At 30.8% G+C, this 13,789-nt stretch overlaps 1 protein-coding gene across 4 annotated transcripts in view; it reads left to right on the plus strand.

The window, feature by feature from the left end:
- The first annotated feature begins 422 nt into the window (after positions 1–422).
- The window catches only part of LOC115881611 (uncharacterized protein CG3556), a 53,329-nt gene continuing 39,962 nt past the window's right edge, over positions 423–13,789 (plus strand). For 2 of the 4 annotated variants that reach the window (XM_030899163.1, XM_030899164.1), the window contains exon 1: positions 423–606. The gene's annotated coding sequence lies outside the window, so the exon portion shown is untranslated. Of the gene's footprint in view, positions 607–11,991; positions 12,113–13,789 lie in introns of those variants that run through there. The other 2 variants (XM_030899160.1, XM_030899162.1) reach the window with 2 other exon arrangements.

The following is a 13,789-nucleotide window of genomic DNA, read 5'->3' on the forward strand; positions in this document are numbered from 1 at the left end:
CAATACCTGTCATCATTGATATAAATTAAACATGTTGATTAAATAGTTATTAGACTGAAATAATAAATTTTAAATGTTTGTGTGTCAAAACTGTTGAACAGAAACTGTTTTATCATGATGATCATGATTAATTTAAGAAAATAAAAGCTCCCAAATTTATCATTTCAGTCAAATAACTATCTACTCAGCATGTTTACTTTTTTTTGTCAACAAAAACATGTATTGACTATTTCCATTCTAAATATCTTGAGAACGGTTACTCGTCGCTATTTTTAGAATATGCTTCCGAAGTTTCCAGAATACTGTTCGTACCACCCTGTATATCACGTCTTCTGTAACTGTACGGCCCATTAAAGGGGTACCACTCTACTCCCTTAATGATCCATGGTCTAGATGGCGTCGCGACGGTCTGCCCGAGCTTCACTTGTTTTCCGGCGCCCATTCCAGTCGATAGATATCAGTCGGCCCTGAGTCAGCTCTGGCTAACTGGCTGGCCCAAAACGTCGTCTATTTCTCGATCCATAGAAATCGGGAACAGATTTCAACTAAATTCTACCGATCGGTGAATCCGGGTGACTGAAGAAGGGCCAAGACAAAAGAATCGAGGTAAGAAAAGATATTATAGAATTACAAGTTATAGGTCGGCAAGATTAAGAGTCCTGTTATTATGAAATGGATTAAAATCATGAAAAGAGTATTAAATGTGGTATTTCTTTCTGTATTAGGGAAAAATATCAATATATTCGTCAATATATTTGAAATAATTTAATAAAATATTATTTTTGGGACACGTTCACTTCTTTTTATTTATTTTATTTAACTGGGTTTAAATTCGCTAATATATTTTTTGTTATCTGTCAGAGCATCGCATATACAGAACTTTATGCTCGTGCATCGGAAGTTTTATGTTATACAGGGCGTTTCAAAAAACATGTGCCATCTCTCGTGGGATATTCCTCACATAACAATAAGATTTATTTTTCATATCAACATAGGTCCGATTCTGCTGTGTTTCGTAGCTACAGGGTGTTAAAATCTTGATATTTTTTCGATTTATTGTAATTTTCTTCCAAGCACTTTTAGCGTTTCGTATGAAATTTTTAGGGTAAAAGTTACTATATATGTTATCATTGGAATATTTTTCTAAAAAGAGCATGTACGCTACTGACTTGTTAGCGAAATAGTGTTTAATGCCTATCAAAAGTTGTCTCTTGATAATTTGTCGATTTTGGCCTCCTTTATGAGGTAAACGCACTTTTATTAATTTGTCTTGATCCAAGTCTAATTGCAACTTTAAAAAAAATTAATATCATTAACTTGCAAAAGTTTTAAATAAGTACTCACTGATTTCTCATAAAAAAAATATAAAAATAGGTTCCTATAAACTTGGGCATAGAAATGCATAGTTTTAGATTTATAGGATGTTAAAACTTTTTAAAATTAGGTTTTTTTGTAATTACCTTAAATGCCATTATTTTTTTATTCGAAATTACTGTAGGTTAGACTAATACTAATAATAACTAATAGTGATAATATTTAATAATAAAGTAGGTAAAATATATAATTTATTTTAATTTTAATTTAGTTAATTGTGATTAATAAAATTGCTTTTATCTCATCAAGGAGGCCGAATTCGACAAAATATCAAGAGATAACGTTTAATTGGCATTAGACAGCCTACACAATTTTGATATCAAAAGAAAATCGGTGGCGCACATGTTTTTTTTAAATATTCTAGTTATAACCCATATGCAGGTCCCTGATGAATTTATCGACACTTTTTTAGCATTAAACTTATAGTAACTCTTACCCTCAAAATGTTATTCGAATCACTAAAAGTACTTTGAAGAAAATTACAATAAATCAAAAAACCTTAAGACTTTAACACCCTGTAGCTACGAAACAAAGCAGAATCGGACCAATGTTGATATGAAAAATAAATCTTATTTTTACGTGAGGAATCTCCCCACGAGAGATGGCACATGTTTTTTGAAACACCCTGTATATTTGAATCCGGAGTTTAACCATAGTTTTTTTTTATTGCAAATAATTAATCTTCGTACAATTTTATGACACCCGTATTTTTTATTTTACTTCAGTTTCATCTCATTTTTTTTAAAATTAATCAATATTAATGATTTCAAATTTACAGTTTTGCAATCTCTGACGTCATCTATCAAAAGTGTCCCGGTTTGCCACCAGAGACGCTGGTGGCCGGCGTCGAAGCGGTTTGGCATGTGTCATTATATTAATAAAAACTTTTTTTGGAGAGCCTCCATAGTAATTCCTACAGCTCTTCACAAAACAAACTTTAACACCCTTCATTACAAAAATAATCAAGAGGGTACACTAAAACAAAATAAAAATAATAATAAATATAATTATTAAAACAATAAAACAAAAATTAACGCCAAACGCCAAATCCACAAAATACAAATCTAACCTCGAACCCTCGAACGCCTCAGAGATATAACCTCGAACAACTTTGGTAGTGTTTAGTGCTTCGATAAAAATGGCAGTAATGTGTTAATTATTAATCCTACATAAAAATGTATTTTTAACGATCTTAATAAAAATAGAAAAATCTAACATGATTTTAAGATATATGGTGTAAATACGGTAGCAGAGAACTCGACGCGCCATAATATTATTCTTCAGAGGCTCGGTCCCTCTGTCAACTATTCAGTCAAATGCTGATAGGTGACGTCACAATTTTCAAACTAGTGAAATTTGTATTGAATTTGATTTATTATATTTTATTTTATTATATTTAATTGTAACTTCGTTGCATTTCTTTTTGTATTGAGAGAGTACTTTTTAATCACTTCAATTGAATTTTATATAAAAAATAACAAAAATTTACTACGGTTAAACACCGGATTGTGTGGTCAATGGGAAATTGAGGAAACTATAATTTGAAATTTTTTATTATGGGGTTAGAATAATGATGAAGATAAATTTGGCTTGATATTTTAATTATTCCATTGTAGATGCTTCAAATATGTAAAAATGTGTTAAAAATTATAGATAGTTATAAGATATAGAAACATCCTGTATATAGCATACCTAAATAAACAGGCTACTTAAAAACACGTTAGCTTAGTGAAATGCTCCCCTTTTAAAAACAGTTAATATTTAACACTTAATATTAATTGCACTTAACTTCTCAACCTCTAGAATAGCCTATTATGCCCTTTTTGAGTCACATCTTCGTTACGTCCTTCCGTTTTGGGGTACTTGCTGCGCAACAAAATTTGATCGTATTTTCAGACTTCAAAAGAGAGCGGTTCGATATTTATTGGGACTGAACAGTAGAACTCACTGCCAGAATTTCTTTAAAAATTTCAAAATACTGACTCTTCCTTCTTTATTCATTTTTGAATCCGTTTGCTTAATCCGCAAGCACATATCTGCTATTCCCGAAAGGCCATCTCATAACTATCCATTTAGGAATGCGGAGCACGATCTTTATCTGCCAACCCCGAGCTCAGAACTAGTTAAAGGTTCAATACTGTACAATGCCAAAAAAATGTACAATCATCTGCCTTTGAATATCAAGTCGCTTTCATTCTTTCCCGCATTTCGCAAAGCTCTAAAATCATACTTACTGGAGAGAGCCCTATATACTGTAAACGATTTTTTTGTTGATGTTTAATTATGAACAATTTTGAATTTTAAAATTTTGATCATCTCACACACTGGTTAAACGTCTCAAGTATTTAATATTTTATAACTCTAAAATTATATCTGTTTACTGCGTACTGTTCTGCAATTGTCCATGTATATTCTTTTTGTTATTTTAATGACTTAATTTTAATGACTTAATGACTTTAATTTTTTTGAATTTTATTATTTGTATTGTGTATTTTTTGTTGTTTGTATTTATTTTGTGTTTTTATTTGTTTTGTGAGTGCTTTGTCGATGAAGCCGTTTTGGCTTTTCGTACAATAAAGCGTTGTTTGTTGTTTGTTTGTTAATTTATAAACACTAACATTTAACACTGGACACGATCTTTGCTAATTATGTTAGCAGCATCATCAGCAGATGCTTAAAAATTGATTTTTAATCATCTGCTGCTGATACTAAGATGGTCAGCGAAACGCGCGTCTTGTAGATTGTAGGGGAGGGAGGAATTCAATCACCGCGACCATAGACTTAAAATAAAATATAGACTGAGCATCTCATTCATAAATAGCTGGAACATGCGGTCAGACACTGTCTTGTTATTGTTGTGTTATTGTTTTAGGTTATAACGAGTGCGACACGAGCGATAGATAGGTTGTCTCTGTCGTAACGGTCGTTCCCTGACGACTCTGCCGAGAAACACAACACTGTCTTTCGTTTCTCAAGTGCACCTGAACTCTCCATATCATAGCCGGGTAATTTTTTTATATTAATGAAGCTATAATTAAATTAAAAATATATCGTATTTAAACTTTTTTATATTTTATTAAGATTTAGGACAGGTTTTTTAAATAAAAGTTTAGAAAAAACGTCTTAGAGTCCAAAAAGGATAAAAATAATAAAATACACGTTATAGAAGAAATTTTATAATCGAAATGACGTAATTTTTGAAATTAATAATAAATTATTAATTTTAGTCAAACATTTACAACCCCTAATATTAATCAAAACAGGATCTATTCCACAGATATAATAGAATCGGCGACAGGGAGAGAAAAAAAAATATGATTGTTGTAATTTTTTTTCTGGTTAAGTGATGTCTTATGTAAATTAGAGAAAACATAAATCTGTTCCATTAAAGCAAGGAAGGTGATAGGAAGTGGATAAAATGAAAACTACATTTATTTAACTCGGTACTGTCTTTATTATACCGGTGCGTCCCAAAAGTGGCTCATCCCCCATAATTTTTTTATATTTTCAAATAAAAAAACAAGATTTAGTATGTTAGTACATGACATAAGTTAGGATTGATTGACGCATTCAATTGTTTTTGGTCACTTCCTGTTTCACCGGAAATGACTATAACTTTTAATTTTTAAACGGCACCCTTGGTATATTTCTACTTTATTCGATAGAAAATGACACTCTAAATAGAATGACATATCATATGTCAACTTTTGACATTCTCGCATATGGTTTAATTGTAATTGTAACACGCGGTTCATAACGACAATTTGACTCGAAATACCAAGTGTGTGGTATCAATATATTCATAAAAAAATGCTTTTTCCAAATATGCTAATGAGTCACCCTTGTTCCATTTGAAAAAATTGACATATGTATGATTAAAAATACGATTTGTACATCTTTTAACCGGCCTAGACAAGACTCGAAACCCATTAGACGATCAAAACTATTTTTCCAAGGCTCCTTGATTAAAACTTAAAATAGGTTTTGTTTTTAAGCGACAATGTCAAAAGTTGACATATGATATGTCATTCTATTCAGAGTATCATTTTTTATCGAATAAAGTAGCAATATACCGAGGGTGCCTTTAAAAATCAAAAGATGTAATCATTTCGGTGAAACAGGAAGAGACCAAAAACAATTGAATATGTCAATAAATCCTAATTTATGTCATATACCTACTAACATACAAATCTGTTTTTTTTTATCTGAAAAAATAAAAAAGTTATAGGGGTGAGCCACTTTTGAGACGACCCGGTATATTAAAAAATATTGTTTCATAATGTAATATCATTTTAAAATTCTTGTATGTTATTTTAGATTCTCAAGATAATTTTAGAATAAACCGGAATATATTTTTAATAAAAACATTATTAATTATTAACAGGGTTATAATTATGATTTTGTTACAATGTAAGTAAGTAAATAATGTAATGTAAGAGAAAAAATTCAGATTTTACATTTTACTAAAATATTATCTAAATAAGCGCCTTTCTACAACAACGCCACTGACTCCTAATGGGTAAATTCAGAGTTGCCTACCGGTCGAAAGTCGTTTCAAGACTTAAATGGATTATTTAAGTCAAATTTCTTGCAAATTTGGCACTGACGAACCATATTTTATAGTTCTTGAACAGAAAAAGTCAATAAAATAAACACTTAAGGACTACAAGCTAAGAAAATGCGTTAATACAGCCGGGGACATAGTGGCAACAAAGCTTTACCGCACACGTGCGACGCGTACTACAAGGTAATAAATGAATGAATAGGCTCCCTCGCCACTAATCGGTGTTGTCATATTGTAAAGAACTTATCCTTTTTAAACAGTATCCGACTTAAATTTAGTAGTATAAGGACTATTTAATACATCTCTGGAATATTAAAACCTACTTTATTAAACTGTAGTATTAATATCTCAATATATGTGTATAACAAGAAAAAAAATATTGATAATATTAAAGACGTGACAACATAGGCTGGATGAGGAAGGCTCGGTCGACTGTACCCAGAAGTAAACATGTGTACAAAAAATAATGTCTGTCCGCGTTGAGATGTAAATAGTGTAGTCTATATTTTATTTTAAGTCTATGACCGCGACATTATAGATCTATTCTGTCCCCCTTTCTTGAGTTATAACTCATCATACAATCTCAGGGCTTTGGCAAAAGCCAATATCTGAGACGGTTGTACAGAGGTTAGTTCTCCATCTCCGATATTAGTCGTACAAAAGTTTATGGCAGGAATGGTTGTCATCTCGACGCAGTTAGTGATGAGTTGTTCTGGTGTTTCCCCATTTTCCCTACAGAATCTGCATTCCAGTTGTTTCTTAGCTTCAATCTACTGACGTGTTCATTGAGGCTATGAAGACCCCGTGACAATCCGAAGATTGTTCTTACTTAAATCTAGGAAAGGTCCTCTGGTATATTTTGGTAAATTAATCTTTTATTTAGCTGTATTAAAACCAAATGTTTCAACCTTAACTCTATTCAATTGATAGTAATATGATTTTGATTCATCTAAAATAGCCCAATAAATTTATATGAAAAATTTTTAGAAAATAAATCATATTTTTTGCCGCTTAATTTTTTTCGCACTGTATATTTAAGATTACGCGGTGCTTTACTTTACTGCGGTAAATTTATGCAAATCTCTTGCAATGTTAATATGCATATAGAACGACTATTTTGCGCCATAATATTCTTGGGACCGCTTTAGAAAAACTTAAAATACTAGCAAATAGTATAATCGACTTTTTCAAAGCCAAAATTACAAATATCATCTAAATTATTTTTTGTCAGCAATGAAAGACATTTTTGATTTTGTTTTCTATCTTTTATAAAATCAATAAATTTATTTAAAACTAGACCATTTTCCATTTTTAATGTGTTTCTTTGTTCTGAAAGGGATGATACTTAATGTTACTAAGTATTTAAGTTACTAATTAATTAATTACTAAGATAAACTTTCCAATAAGTGTGTACGGAAATATGTCGAAAAATTGCTAATTTTTGGACATTTTCTGCGTATTTTTAGAGCTCTAAGAAAAATAGTAAACATGGTCATAAAGTTTTGATCCTTGATTTAGGTTTCAAATTTTATGTAGATTTCAAAAATATATAAGCGTTTCTAGGCCTCAATGCTTTAACTCGGTAAAAAAATCGATTTTTTGAAGTTTTTTTTGATGATTAAAATTAGGCCTACATCTAAGAAAATAGGAACTAAAGCTTCATTCAGAACTTCAAAATTAGTGGAATAAATTAGTATATTCAATTAGCGTAGAAGTTTGTTCATCTCTTAATTTCAATGTAAGCATTTAGAACGTAAAAATTAGTGGTAGACATTTTCAGTTAGTAGAAAAAGTTATCAAACTTTTAATTTTTCCACTAATTATAGTTCAAAATTTGCGAGAAATGTCATTTTGGCCTTTGATTATCTTCCGTCAAGAGAAATTGTGGTTAGAAATCAAAAGTTGATGTTTTATAAGCTAAATATTAGGCTTTCTCTATGGATACAGCTGACTAACGCAAGCTAATTGCTAGTATATTCTATTAATTTTAATTGTGTTTTTTAAACATTGTGAATGATAGTGAACTAAAAAGTATAAAGTGTAATTGAAACCACTAATTCATTCCACTAATTGCGAGGTTCTTAATGAAGCTTTATGTTTTTCTACTAATTATACATTTTGGACTTTGATTATCATCTATTAAGATAAATTGTAGTTAGAAATAAAAGGTTTTTTTCAAACGTCACAAAAGTATTAATTGTTGCAACGTGATTGACAATCTTGACCATAGATAAAAGAAAATAATCTTCTATTAAGATAGATATGAAACTTAATAGTAAAATTTTGGATCAAAGCGCCCCTCCGTGTTCTTAGTAGACACTACGTTTAACCCAGCGCCTTCGCCTTTTCTGCTGTAAATATTTTTTATGTTTATATTTGATTTCAAAGGATTTAGTTTTAAAGTTACACTGATATATTAGTATATCAGAGTAACTTTAATAAAACATAAGAATATATATATTTTACAGTTTATTAAATATAAATTTTGACTACAAGGTCTAACTAACACAATTTTGACTACAATCACAATATTTGATAAAACTTATAAGTATACCATTTTTACAGTTAATAAATAATGAAATTATTTCTGACTATGATATTTAAAATTTAGATAGATGAATATTAAAAAACATACCGGTATTTGCAGACGCAGGCCCAAATTCAATAAAAACCAAAATTTTTCCTGCGAAAATCGGGCTTTTTTCACAGAAAAGGTATTTTTTGATTTATCAACAATCATTGTCAAGTTGACAATATACAGGGTGTTTTCTAATTAGTCTAAAAAATTTTGGTGTGATTCCTCATCATGTGTTCTTAAAACAATTTTTATATAACCTTTGGGTCTAAAGTACTTCCTTTCTGATCTACAGTTGCCGAGAAAAAAATAAATATATTTATTAAGAGCCCGCCTTAAGCCGGTTTCTAACGATTTTTTATTTTTTAGATTAATTAGGAAACACCCTGTATATGCATATCACAGGCAACCAAATAAACTATTAACCTCTAAAAATTATTTTTCCTACCACTAACGACATACCGTGTTTTTAGTGAGTACTAAATTATTTTATCAAAATTTCACCATATAAGTTTCCAGGCAATGATCTTGACAATATAAAAAAGTCATTTTAACGCCTAGACACAAAAGTAAAGCACTTTTACGCCTAAAAAGCACGAAAATATATTATTAAACTGACATAAAATGTCAAATTTAACGAGTGTAACCATAGTTTCTCGATAGATAATAATTACATAAAGAAAAGTATGACTCAAGTATGGCTTTTAAATCTTTTTACATTATTTGGAACGTTTCAAATTGTTTAAAAACTTATTTGTGGCGTTTAAACAAAATAGCATGTTCTGTTCGGAGTAAAAATGACTTTTTGTGCCTCGGCAAACGTACAGCCTAGTGTTGCACAAGAGTCTTGAAAAAGTCTTGCAAGACCAAGACTCTTGCAAGAAATTCAAGACAAGACTTGCAAAATTTCTTGTCTTGAATTTCGAGACAAGACAAGATTTTAATACGCAAGAAATTTCAAGAGTCTTGCAAGATTTCTTGAATTCAATATTTCTTGAAAGTTAGAAATGACTCATTTTTTTAGTGATAATTAGGTCTTTGCGCAAGTTATGCCGGGTTTATACAACATTTACATAGTCATAATCACAATCATAGTCATAATTATAAAAGTTAAACTATCCACTTCTTATAAACCTGTTGACATCTACCATGGACTTAGCCTTTAATTATGTTACCCAACTTCACTGATATAAAAATTATGATTATGAAAATGTTCTATAAACGCACATTAAAATTGTTTTGTGATTATGACGGTGATTAAGACTGTGATTATGATTACGACTTATGTAAATATTGTATAAACCCGGCATTAATATTGACCAGTTCATTTTGTTTTCTATCATAGCCAGTGTTTTAGAGTTGAGAATGAAATAAAATAAACTCGAGGTAACAAACTGTATATTGGTGATTGTTATTAGATCTACACAAAATTATATTGGTATAATGATATTATAAACAAAACTAACGGTAGTTGAAACTAATGATGGGTTCATGGAGCACGCTATTTGGTACTATTTTTCATGCACGAAATTGCTCCACGAACAAAAAGTAGTATCAAATAGCGCAAATACACTTTAGCACTCTACACTCTAGCATGACCACCCTGTGTCCAACCTTTTCCAACCAACCTTCCATAATAAAAAAATAAAATAAATACCATAAAAAATCAAAGTAACAAACGAGTAACCAAAATAGAACATAAACCACGATAAACGACGGTTTCTATGAAATAAAATATAGAAATATTATTACCTTTTTGTTAGAATGTAAAATTTCAAGAGTCTTGCAAGACAAGACAAGACTTTGCCATTCAAGAAATCTGCAAGACAAGACTTTGAAAATTTCTTTTCTTAATTTCAAGACAAGACAAGAAATTGATTTTCAAGACAAGAATTCTTGTCTTGTGCAACACTAGCACAGAAAGTCTCATTTTTACTCCTAATAAAATAATATATCATTATTTGTTTTATAAGCCAATTATTAGGTTTTCCCTATGAATATAACTGACTACCTGAAACTGTTGCAAGGATATTCTATTAATTTTAATTGCATTTTTTAGACATTGTGAATGATCGTAAACTACGGATAAAGTAAAACTGAAACTACTAATTTATTCAGGTAATATCGAGGTTCTGAATGAGTCCTCAAAGGGTTAGATTAGCAGAAAAAAAAGTTAGTTTTAACATCTTTCTGATATGTAAATTCGATATAATAGCTGACTTAATTGTTTTACCAAACATAGTGTTTCGTATAATCTGTGGTATAATGTAACATTTTACCTGAATTATACCGGGTGCGTCTCAAAAGTGGCTCACCCCTATAACTTCTTTATTTTTTCAGATAAAACAACGAGATTTGGTATGTTAGTATATTACATAAATTGGGATTGATTGACGCATTCAATTGTTTTCGGTGACTTCCGGGTTCACCGGAAATGACTACAACTTTTCATTTTTAAATGGCACCCTCGGTATTTTTTTACTTTATTCGATAGAAAATGACACTCTGAATCGAATGACATATCATATGTCAATTTTTGACATAGTCGCTCAAAATCAAATTCTATTTTAAATTTCAATCTAGAATGCCATGGCTGTGTTAAAAACACTAATTTTTAATCAAGGAGCCTTGGAAAAATAGATTTGATCGTCTAATGTTTTTAGTGTCTTGTCCTGGCCGGTTAAAAGATGCCCAAATCGTATTTTTAATCATATCTCAATTTTTTCAAATGGAACAAAGGCTAATGCTAATGAGCCAAGCATATTTGGAAAAAGCATTTTTTACGAAGAATTTGATACCACACACTTCGTATTTTGAGTCAAATTGTCGTTATGAACCGCATGTTACAATTTCAAATAAACCATATGCCAAAATGTCAAAAGTTGACATATTATATGTCATTCGATTCAGAGTGTCATTTTCTATCGAATAAAGTAAAAAAATACCGAGGGTGTCATTTAAAAATCAAAAGTTGTAGTCATTTCCGGTGAAACCGGAAGTGACCGAAAACAATTGAATACGTCAATCAATCCCAATTTATGTCATCCTACTAACGTACCAAATATCGTTGTTTTATCTGAAAAAATAAAAAAGTTATAGAGGTGAGCCACTTTTGAGACGCACCCGGTATATATATTTATAACGTTCTTGTGTAAATACATCATTCAATAATATTAATCAACTTTAATTATTTGACATAGTCACAATAGAAATCCTCTTCTGACAGTAATCAATTCCAGAAACAATCAGGAGAACACGGACAAATTATTAAATGTCAACTCTGGTTTTCTCCAGATTTTAGAGACTTATGGATAATTATTTTGAACCAGTGAGCCAGAATAAGAGTGGGCGTAGCTGCTTTTTCTATTTAGGAAAATTACCGTCGGTAATAGAGAACGAAAATTACGCCATGATGAATGGAGACAAAACGTTGCGCGTTGTACGAACTAAATTATTCTCGTTTTGTTGTTCTTTTTAAAACACGAACTAGTCCTGAATAATTGTTGGTTTGTAGTGGTTGACGCCTGACAAATAACGAGAATGTTTATTTTGAATGTTTGGTGGTGTTAATGTTTGTGGAAGATAATGAATGTTTTATGGTATATATTTCTTTTATTAATTGTGTGTGGTCATTAAACATTAGCTGGATTGTATGGGAGGGGAGAAGTTAATCACCGCGACCATACAGATCTATCACAGGATCTATTATATCTCTCTTTCTTGAGCTATAACTCATCATACAGTCGAGTACAGGGTGGACCATTTTGGTTGTTTCTATAGGGTATCTAGGAAACCGTGAGAAATATTCAAATTTTGATACTGCAGTATCGGGTTCTTTTTTTGAAAAAATTACAATGGCGCAAACGGATCGTGGCTATCTTAATCGGTTTCGAAGCTACAGGGGGATTCTCAAATTTTGTACTTTTTAAAGATGTTCGATAGTTTGTTTATTTCAGCAACCATGGAAAAATGAATTATACGTTCTAAAAGAACTTTTCTGTGTAGAATGCAGTGGCGTAGTCAGACTTTTTTCAAAAAAAATATTTTTTCGGATATTAACTATACTTATGTTTTTTTTTAATAGAACCCCCTGTATATTTTTAAATTTTCATATTCAGCTTGGCATGGGCTTCTCGAAAATATATAACACTCTATATTTATTTTCACTATTAACCTCAACATTTCAAATTTTTCTTAAAATATCCACTTAGTAGATAGTAGGCCGCGCCGAGTAACAAAGTAAACTGTTGTCATGGTGATCGGGACATACCTTTGATGGATGCGTGACATTTCATTTCAACAGATTGAAGTGTGTGTATTTTAAATAATAAAAAAATGAGTAAATTTGAAAATTTTGAGAAATATAATATGTTAGAATGTTATATTGTGTCTAACAAACATAAGTAAATGGCAGCTGATTTATATTTTGAGCGGTATCCAGAGCGCGAGCAACCAAACCCAGCCATTTTTAAAAGGTTAGAAGATAGTTCAATCAAATTTTGGATCTTTTCAAAAACCGCGTCCGAAAAATTATCAGAAAGAAGATGAAGAAAATCAATATGTTAATGTCCTCGGAGCCGAATACATGAATTAGCAATTAAATAAAATCGAACAATACGAAGCAAATAAAAAATAAGTGTGACAGAAACAAAAGAACATATTTTAATATAAACTCAAGAGGTTACTTCAACCGGGCTGCTCAGTTAATATAAAAAAATAAAAACACGAAGACTACATTAAATGTTCAGACTGCTGCCCATTATTATCTAGACAGAGTTGATACCGTCTCCGCACGCCGCCGTTAACAGTATTTCAATAGCTCTACTTGATGTTGTTGGATCTAGTTTTACGGCTCCGAGGACATTAACATATTGATTTTCTTCACCTTCTTTCTGATAATTTTTCGGACGCAGTTTTTGAAAAGATCCAAAATTGATTGAACTATCTTCTAACCTTTTAAAATGGCTGGGTTTGGTTGCTCGCGCTCTGGATACCGCTCAAAATATAAATCAGCTGCCATTTACTTATGTTTGTTAGACACAATATAACAATCTAACATATTATATTTCTCAAAATTTTCAAATTTACTCATTTTTTTATTATTTAAAATACACACAGTTCAATCTGTTGAAATGAAATGTCACGCATCAAAAACCAAACCAAACCCCCGTGACAAACCTAAAATTGTTCTTACTTAAATCAAGAAAAATCCTTGATTTTTCACGGTCGTAAGTCCTTCGTGAAATTTCTTCGAGTGTCTTAGACCGTTGATTTTA

Source organism: Sitophilus oryzae, unplaced genomic scaffold (genome assembly GCF_002938485.1).
Source record: "Sitophilus oryzae breed Bouriz unplaced genomic scaffold, Soryzae_2.0 scaffold_172_pilon_pilon, whole genome shotgun sequence".
Classification (NCBI taxonomy): domain Eukaryota; kingdom Metazoa; phylum Arthropoda; class Insecta; order Coleoptera; family Curculionidae; genus Sitophilus; species Sitophilus oryzae.